This window comes from Poecile atricapillus, chromosome Z (assembly GCF_030490865.1).
Source record: "Poecile atricapillus isolate bPoeAtr1 chromosome Z, bPoeAtr1.hap1, whole genome shotgun sequence".
NCBI classification, from domain to species: Eukaryota; Metazoa; Chordata; class Aves; order Passeriformes; family Paridae; genus Poecile; species Poecile atricapillus.
The window spans coordinates 33804966-33815197 of record NC_081289.1 but is presented as its reverse complement, the minus strand read 5'-3'; positions in this window follow the sequence as shown (position 1 = coordinate 33815197).

Here is a 10232-nt window from a genome sequence, read left to right as displayed (position 1 = left end):
ATCTGAAAATCAACTTTCAAATTTAACACTGTTGATCATTTTCAGCAAAAGTACCAAGAACATAGAACATGGAGTAAAAGCAAGGAAGACAAGTATTCTTTGGCTTCATTTTTGTCTTTTTTTCTTTTTTAAAATCTTGTTAGCTTTTTAAAATTCATCACAAATTATTAATTCTTTTCTCTCCCAGTTGCTTGATATAGGTCTTCTTTAACTTCTTTTCTTGTCCCAGTCAATTTTGCTACTTTTAGAATGCTTTTTCATCTGTGTTTTCCCACCCTTGAACAAAATTATTAATAGTATTAAATCAGAGATTTGCTTAGGCATGATTATCTGCTGTAGTCTTGGTTTATTGGGATACTCTTGATCAAAGTCAATATTTTAACTTTCCTGATGACTTCACTAATATCCCATTATCTAGCTAACTGTTTAGCAACAACTCATCATGTTATCAGCTGGGATGACAGTTATTTCCTAGTTTCATAAGGTATTTTATGTTGGGTCTCTCTGTCTTTCAGCTTTCAGACTGACTTTTTTTATATTTTCTTTTCCACTTAGAAAAACTTTGTTGGGATGAAGCTGTTTCTTTGGCAGACAAAGAGCAGAACATCACAGTACAAAAAAGTGATGTGCTTTGGTAGATCAAAAGTCAACAAAGCCCAATTTACCAACTGTCATAATGCATAGCAAAAGTTCTTTAAGAATAGAAGAAGCATATGCAATTAATTCAGTGATCTTTCCCAAGGTATCTAGCCTGTTTCTGGCAGTCAGCATATGGATTTCCTGAGCCAGAGGTTCCATCCAGTAGACAAGTGTCCTCTTGCAAGGGTTTGTATGACTCCTTTTATAATTCTTGTAAGCATTTGGCTTCCAGAGTATCCTGTGGCAATGAGTTCCACTATGCATGCAAAATTCCTTTGTGTGTGTGTGTGTGTGTGTGTGTGTGTGTGTGAGTATGTGGTTTAAACACAGTCATTTAATTGTATATGCTCTGATTTCCAAATTACTACACATATTGAATTCTTGTTCCAAGTTTTTCCTCCCTTCACCATATATGATATTTGATCTTCTTCCATAAGCGCCAGCTCCTTTTTAAACTCAAATCATCATCCATTTCATCTTCCTTTACCTGGGAGGAGATGAATAACCATTTCCAAAAGACATCCAGGAATACCTCAAGTGAACTCACAGAGTATTTGATTTAGGAACCAATGCTCAAGCTCCAAACACCATCTCTCAGCTGTAAGACATGTAGTGATGCTCTGCATCACTCTCCAGCCGCCTGTGTGGCTCACTTTTAGACTTCTTATGAGCCCCTTAATGTCTCAAAAGAGTGGGGTTGCTTTTCAGCTTACTCTGTCATTACAGACTTGCAGCTTTAAGCTGTGAATCAGAACCTTTAGTAAAAATTTTTAAAGGAAGAGCGCAACATGGCGAGGTCCTTCAGATCCGAGACACTGGAGCATAACTGAGCTTTTGGGACATGCAAGTAAGCAGCGAAGCAAGCTCTTGCCTAGTACTCAGCCACCTCTCTACTGCCACATTGCTTAAGAAAAACGTGCAATTACTCCAGCAAGCAGTTTTACATGATATGTAGGCAGACTGTCTGTGCTACGCTTTAACAGCCTCCAGCTATAAATAACATTATTAGGAAAGCACATTGCCTTAGAAGGAGAGAACAGAGATAATCACCTTTCTGACTGTCTAGAAACATATTTAGATTTCATGTTTAAGTATTAAAAATAGACTCAACAAATGCATTCAGTTTTTGACACTGGGTTAAGCCTCTTACCCAAAAGATACAATTGACACAATAATGCCAAGAGTTTATTGCAAGTTTTAAAACCCATTAAAATACTAGTCAAAAATCTGAAACCTTAAAAGGCTTTTTAATTAAAAGGTGAAAATTAGGGTCATGACACATTTGTCCTAAGAGATAAAACACAGGCGGCTGACTCAGCTACTCCCCTGCTGTGTACATGTACCACCCTCTTGATGGACACCACAGCCCTGAACCTCAGACAGCTTAACTGCCACAGATTTCAGCCTGGGTTTCCATCTGATACTGAGAATGGTTTATGTAAAACGTCAGCCTGCAAATTATGTCTGACTTTCAGGGAGACATTCTGCATGAGTCCCTGCCACATCAGGGATATTATGGGCTGAAACTGTGTCCCTGCTATGTCCAAGGATCAGATGGTGGGGCTATTTGGTATGTGCTGTACTGTCCTCTTTCTGAAGGAAAATAGAAAAGCACTGGCTTCAGCCTAACTCTTACATCTTCCTTACTCTCCTTAGATTCTTCCTTCATAACATGGTAGAAAGTAAAGCCCTGAGGCCTGTGGCTCTGCTTTTGCCTTTGTGCCACTGTGCCATTTCACCCCTATTCAAGCACTGTTGGCCCGTGGATATGCTGGCCTGCTGGAAAGACCAAGTGTCCCTCCTGGTAGGGCCTAACCTGGAAAGCCTGACAGACATTTGGTTATCAAGCATTTCCCCAGGAAGCGGTGTAACCACACAGCATGCAGCTCCCCATGGATAGCCGCTGTAACATACATTCTGACCCTAGAAACTGGATATAGCTTTGTGGTGAGCTAAATGAGCAAGTGTTCACTGAATCCTGATTAACCTAGCAGCATTCCCCTCTTGCAGAGTGTGGATGTTGATGACACAGCCTTCAGTATTGTTAGGATGCACAGAAATCTTGTGGTATATACCATTGAGGCCATTGCAGCCATTTATGTTTGTTTCTTTTTGTTTGGTCCATCAAAGCTCCATGTAGCCTCAGAAACAGCAGCACTGCTTCAAAGCCTGCCAGCCTGACCTGTGGCCAGCTGAAACCAGCAGCAGGTGGTCAGGTGGAATTTGGACAGGCAGATATGCATATCTCTGTGGAAAAACTTCATTGGCCAGAGTTATTGAACTAGTGAACTACCCATCAAACTAGGCCAACTACATTGGACTTCCACTTTCTGTTTGTAGAAATGTAAAATAAACAAATGCACACACTGAACCATATCATCTTAGGAAATAACAAGCCAAGGACGTAACTGGCCTCCAGCCCATACAGGATATTCATTCACACAGGATACCTGTATTGAACACTCCTTGCTATAAATTTTGTTTTGGTTATTTTCTTGACAGAAGGTCAATCCCACACCCAGGCACTCCCCATATGTTCTCAGCAAAGTTGTAAAACAAGCTCTCTGAGTCAGGAGTTACACAGTGAGGGTAAATACACCTGATAACATGGCCTCCCCAAGTAATACATCCTACAAGGATATCTCTTGTGGGCATGCATTGGCATGGCATGCATGCTCTTGTATAAGTGCCAAATCCAGGAGAGATCTCCAGTGTGGGAAAAATAACTTTTATCATTTATAAGAAGTATAAACAAGGTAAAAACAGTCTTTATTTTTGTCTTCATAATTTGATTCCTCTGAAATGAAATATTTGCACTTTCTGTTGATTATCATAAACTTGCATCTGCAAGCTCACCTAGCCAGAACAACAAATTCTTGATCTTCATGCCTTTCCAAACTGATGATCTATTATGCTGATCTATTATGCTGACAGCTGATCTATTATGGCATTTTATCTCAATTATTTCAAGGACAGAATGGCCACAAATAGAGATGTGTCTAAACAGAAACACTGAAGACAAAAGCCACGTTTATATTAAATATGCTATATCACATATTTACAATACTGAATAGTTGAGAATACAAGTAACATCCAAGTTAAAAACAAACAGCTTCATTACAAGTTGGGCAGTAAACAGACAGCTGGCTTTTAAAGGATATTCTACTTCCTGCTTCTTTCCACATACGTAATGTTTATTTTAAATTTCTGTGGGCTTATGCAAACTGGACAGCTCTACTAACTTCTGATTAGATTGTTTAACTTTCTGGTGAGTGAGTGGTACAAACCCCTCCTTGTGACAAAACCCAGAAGCTAAACATATTGCAGACTCCTGACATAGAGATTTGGCACTTTAATTTGTACTGTAGTGGTCCAAGGTCTTGGTGTGATGGTGAAGAAGGAATTATCATCCTCACTTACACACAACATTCGGCCAGTGGGTAATATTTACTAAGTTGAATTTTTGCTCATTTGATTCTCAGAACATCCACTTTGCAATTATTAAGCAAGGTGACTAGAAGTTTCATAGCAAAACATTTCTTTAGTTAAACCAATTTCTCTCGAGATGATGAGATCATTTTGACAAAACACAGTACTGTTAAAGCAAGGTGGGATACACGGTGGTTTTTAGCACTAGCATTTCTAATAGTAATTCTAAATTAGTTTTAGTTGTTATTCATTTCTATGAATATTTCTGATCTAATCTCCTTTCTCACTTGGGCCATGACCCAAGACTCACCAAAATAGATGGGGACCATTACATCAACTTCAGTGGGAGCTAAAGTGATCCCTAAAAATCAATTAGAAGATCATTGTTTAGTTATGTGTATTCATCTTCTGTGATGAATTTTACAACTATTTTGTTGAAGCCATCGAGAAAGTGGAGATTTGTTTCCTGTAATTCATAGCCCCATCAGGCAATGCGAAAAAATGCATTGTGAGTGCTAATGTGAGCACCAATATCTATACAAATACCTCGTTTATTCAATGTCATCTGTGTTCTTGAAAATAACACCCCATAAATTCTTAATGATAAGTACCAAAAATAAGTGTCACTGAGACACACTGGATCAGAGCAGAAAGCAAATACGGTATTGTATTCTGAGATGTTTAGAGCAGTGTTTGATTATTATACCTGAAGAGAGTACTCTCCTTTAAAGGTGACATTTGCATAAATACATAAAATGAACTCATCCAAATAGAGTAGATGTGGGGAAGCCAGTGCAGAGAAAAGGTTGTCTCGCTCTTTTGTACTGCCTCCCAGCATAGGGACTCAAACAGATTCCAACATCTGGATAATCCACCTTTGTCTAGAACCAAATACCCACACTTCTCATGTGTTTCATTGAATCAGCCATAGTATCTAAATAATATTTTGAAGAAATATTGTTATGTATGTGGGGGGAAAAGGAAGAAATCAAGTAAGGCACAGCATGTGTTTATCATGCCAGTTTTCTGAGATATCTTTACTTGATAACTGTCTTTCAGGATGAATTAAAGATGGGTAAATTATTGGAGGAGTGTCACTGGGAAATTATTAATTCAACAAAGAGATAATGGGTAGTGTTGAAAGGGGAACTTCTGGCTAGAGGACAACTAACAAAGGAGTTTCTAAAAGACCAGTCAGCCCCTTCTAAAAGGGCCTATCTTCTTCAATACTGTCATCAGAGAATTTGGCACAGAAACAGAAATGAACTATTGAAAGGTAGTGACAATACTTATTTGAATGTATTTGTCATTACACACTATTTTAAAGGAAGAGCTGGACAACTTTGAGGGCTAGAGTATTAGAAATGGCATAAAATGCAACATTATTATTGCAAAGCATTGAAAAAGCATATTGAAAAAGCATTTCAATTACTAATGAGATTTTTTTTAACACATCACTTGGAAATAAATGAGACAGAGAAACAACTGAGACCACCAGTTGCTCACAGGATGATTATGATCCATCAAAGTGACTATGAAGAAGGCAAACACAATCCCCATAAATCTTTTTTTTTCCAAAAGAGATAAGAAACCATTAACAGTCTTTGTACTTGTGAAACCTCCTCTGTATATAGCTCTGACTGCTTGTGTTCAAGAACGCTGAATGCAAGCTGAAAGAAATATAGTGAACAAAGTAATGACAAACAACTGAAAGCACTTAACTTTTCTAACAAACCAAGTACTGTAAGGTGACATGTTTGCTGCATCTCACGGGTTAAGCAAAGGAAAAAGTGTTAGAGCTAGACAATGTCAGGACGATTAAGACCAAGTATAAACCAGACATAGATTAATAAAGCCTAGAAATTAGGAAAAAAATTGAAACCATGAGAATGTTATGACCTGGAACAGCTTTTTTCCTGTAAGTGTGGAGCCATACTTTACAGTGGAGCTTCCAGAGTCTGTAAAGAAGAGAATATAATGTGGCCCCACCTGAGGTAGCAGAGATTTGCACTTCCTTGCTAAAGTTTTATATACATTGATTTCATTCTTCCCTTCACTTAAAATTTCCTGTAGTGATTTTGATGAGTAGTTAGGTGAATCTGGGTCATTCATGGGCCCAGCTATAGTTCTACCATCAGCCCTTGAGGCTGATGATTGGTTATAGCAAGTTCAAGAACAGATTAGCAATCAGACTGTGAGCCTGAGAGGTGGGATGGATGTAATCTTCACTGAAATATTTTCATTTGCTGCAGCACCATACAGTATGAACTGCGTTGAAAAGACAGAACAAATTCTTTTTTCATATTTACCTTCATACATTACATGGACTGATGCACAACTATTTTCAAAGGACAGAAACAGGGTAATTCATACTCTCAATTTATTCCTGCTAACAGGTGAACCTACGATTCTTTTCTGTGAATATTAAAGAAGTTCTAGAAAGGTAGAAACAGTAGTGATAATGGTGTTTTTTAAATAAACTCTTCTTGGTATCACCAATACTTCTGTTCAGTTCTATAGTTTTAGACTCCCAGTTATATCTGGGGTTCTCTGTGGTTTACCTGTAAAAGAAAGAAATCTCACAGGTTGTTAGAAGGATTCCGATACCAGCAATAATTTTTGTATTGTTCATGTTCATTAGCCATCTTCTCTTTTGCTGACCTTCATGTCATGTGCCATTCACAGTATTGTGTGAAGTACTGTTACCTTTGCTTTACCCAATGACTATATGAGTTACTGAAAAAAAGTAGAGAAATACTGTGAAGAGATCACAAACAGGATCTCCCAAGTCCTGGCATAGCATTTCAGCCACTGAATAAACCTTCACTTTCATCCTAGAAAACTTCAGCTGAGGCTACCAGGGGTTCCTGCATGTAAATGCCAATGAGATTCATGCCTGGAATAGAAAGCACACAGTGAAGCCACATAAATTTCTCGCCTGTGCAGCTGAAATGACAAACAAAAAGCCATCAATACTTCCAACAACAGAGAAGAGATGTAGCTACAGAAGGACTCTTGGCACTGAAGCCTGTTAATTTTGGCTTTCTGAATAAAGGCTTGTGCTGTCATACAAAAAAGGTATTCTGTTTCTGTTGTAAAAGGGGCTGTATAACAAAGGACCCAGGCAAATACACAAGAGAGCCTAAAGAAGGAAACCTCTGAGGCACTATGTGTTTCAGATCTTTATCAACAATTTAACTTGTCTGTGGCAAGGAGCTGTTGTTTATAGACCTCATGTTCCTCTCTGATGAGTGATTTGGGCTGTGTTGGTTTAGAGTGAATGACTATGTTTTTTAGTTATCCTCTTTGCCTACTTGCCCTGTAGAAATCACCAATAAGTATTTCCAGTGAGATACTCTCTGTTGCTTCTCAAGCTTTGGCTTATGTCCTCTTTTCAGGCTTAAGCACCTATTAGAAATACCGGATAAGGTTATACTTAAGCTGCTTTTAGGGATATGAGTCTGTAAGATGTCTGAATGTCCAGGACCAGCTGCTAGAGTTACACACCTCTGACAAGGAATCTAAACAGCCCACTTCCTGAGCCAGTAATTTAAAGTTAACAATTAAGAAACAACAAAATTATTGTTGTGTTTGAAATCACCTTTTAATTGAGCTGTGCCGGTGAAACATCTGCAGGGAAAATTCTTGCAATATCCTTGAGGTTCAAATTCACAGATTCTCACAGGACAGGGTGAATATGCACTTTTTCCTTACACAAAGAAGGAAACTATCTTTTCTATTACTGTCAAGTGGTTCTAGTGTCTTTTTTTTTCTTTGCCTGAAGAGGATTAGAGCTATATCTCTCCTGCAAAGTGGTATTACAAGGGCAAGCATATTATCTATTAGGCTGGACCAAAGAAGACCCTTCTCCTCCTCTACTAACTATGAAGCAAGAAGTAAAGACTGGTGAGAAATGGAAGGAATGTCTCTATGGCCCTAGGAGTCAGCCTGTCCTTTATATGAGAGCTTCGCAAAGTGACCATTATGAAGTTATTGCAGTCCTGGTCCTTGCCTAGCAGTGGCATCACTGACAGAACAGAAGGATCTTCTTGTGAATGGGGTTTAAAATTTCTAATGCTGAGACAGGTTCCATATCTTCTAGAGAGGAAATGTAAGCAATTACAGAAAAACTGGACTCCTAAATCTCTAGATTTTCAGAAGAAAGGGGCTAACACTATTTTCTGAAAGGCCTTTATGCTACCAGAGTATATTTAGAAGCATGAGAGTCTAATGGGGAGCTTAGATTGTAGAACAGTTACTGCTGGTCTCAGATGAGACTTGTGAAGCCATTTTCTCAAATGAGATATCTGTGAAAAAGTACAAGCATTTAACTCTAATCACCAGGAAAATTTCAGGTTAAAGAGGTAAGCACATACCAACAGCATTTTTTCTATCAACAGGACTTTCTATCATGATTTTAAGTTAACCTCCTCAGAGGAACTTTGTTCTTTCTTTAGGATTAAAATCCTCTAGATTTTTTTGGCACAAAGATTTTGATCCAGGCAATGCATTAGCTTTTATGTCCAATATCAAAAAATAAGCATAAATTGCCAGCTTTGTCCACAGAAAAAGTGCAAACACAAAAGGTCTCTGGAGGGTGTTCCTCTGGATATGCACTGTGCCAGATTTTGGACCCTGCTGACTTCAGAGGCATGTAACTGATCCCAAATCTTCACCACATGAATCTAAATGGCTTTGCTTTATATGCATTATCATGAGTCAGCTCACCTCAGGTGATTTAAATATTGAAGGTGTAAGTGGAGCTAAAGTGGAAAATGACGTGTAGCACTTCATTGTTACCTACACAAAAAGTTTCTGGGCCCATTGGTACTGGCGTCATATCAATTTCTCCTGGACACTGTGGTGATATTCATTGTGAATACACAAACCTGACAAGAGGGCATGAAGAAATCACACTTAGAGGAACTTCCATTTCACCCTGATCCCACCAGGCTTTTGAGAAAAACTGGGAGAAACCAGCTTTGAGAAACATCTTTGGCCTGCTTGGCACCTTGTTACCTGCCAGATGCCAGTAGAGATCCAAGGTGATTTCACCATCACCCTCTTTATAACCTCATTTCCTGAGGAACTTGAGCTTCTCTAGTCATCCTGTCTTTCCATTTGTTTTTCAGTTTGCCTGTGATTTGCCTTCTACCCTAGTACCTTTTAAATCTGATAACTGCTCACAATCACATTGGGCAAAAATGGAGAATTTCCAAAGAAATATGAGTTCCTACAAGTGAAAGCCAACAGGTGGGTAGAGGAAAGCAACTAATACAAATTGGAGAAAGGAGATCCAGAGATAAGTTTCCATGCAAGAGCCCCAAAACCTGGCTGGACTATCACCTTGCATGTGTCTGCTTTCTGATCAGTGTGCAGATGGGTCACAGTTCTGCAGCACTGTGCTACCTCAGCCCATAGTTACCAGACAAGGACCTGAAATAAGGTGAAGAAAAAATAGGGACATGGAGGAAATGGATTAATGTGAGGATGTGTTGCAGACATGAGGGAACAGGGGAAGTCTTAGAGACTTTTGACAGAAACTGTGATTAACATGGGAAGGTCAGATGAAACTCCATAGGAAGTTGGGCTTCCTTGTTCTGCTTTTCATGAAACAGGATATGGGACATATTTAGAACTGAACCAGCTCAAAGTACAGTGGCAAAACTTTCAGAGTACAGCCAAGCTATCATTACTATCTTCATTACAGATTAGGCCAAATTTGACAACAGATGTAGCTGTGCCTACAGTACAGCTGTACGGTGCAGTAACCATACTTGAAGTGAAAGGGACATGCAGCTAAGCTTCCAATAAAGGCCCTTGCTGAGAAGCTCCCTGCTGAAAATTGAGTATCTGAGCTTAAACTAAGGAAACATCAGCTGCACCAGGTACTGAATGTGGGTTACTTTCCAGCATAAATTATACCCTTGCCATAGTTGAAACAGGCTCCTGTCAAAGACCAACAGATGTCTCAAGAGTCACATACCTCAGCTCCCTGTTTGCTGCCAGCATCTGATCCACTAATCATTCATGCTGCATATACACTTACTCCCTCCCAGGCTCCCTTCTGAAGCAAAATGACTAGTTTCTTGGAGAGGAAGTCTGGACACAGTTAACAGAATAGCTTGCTCCAGGCTCCACTCCAGACAGACAAAATGGACTTG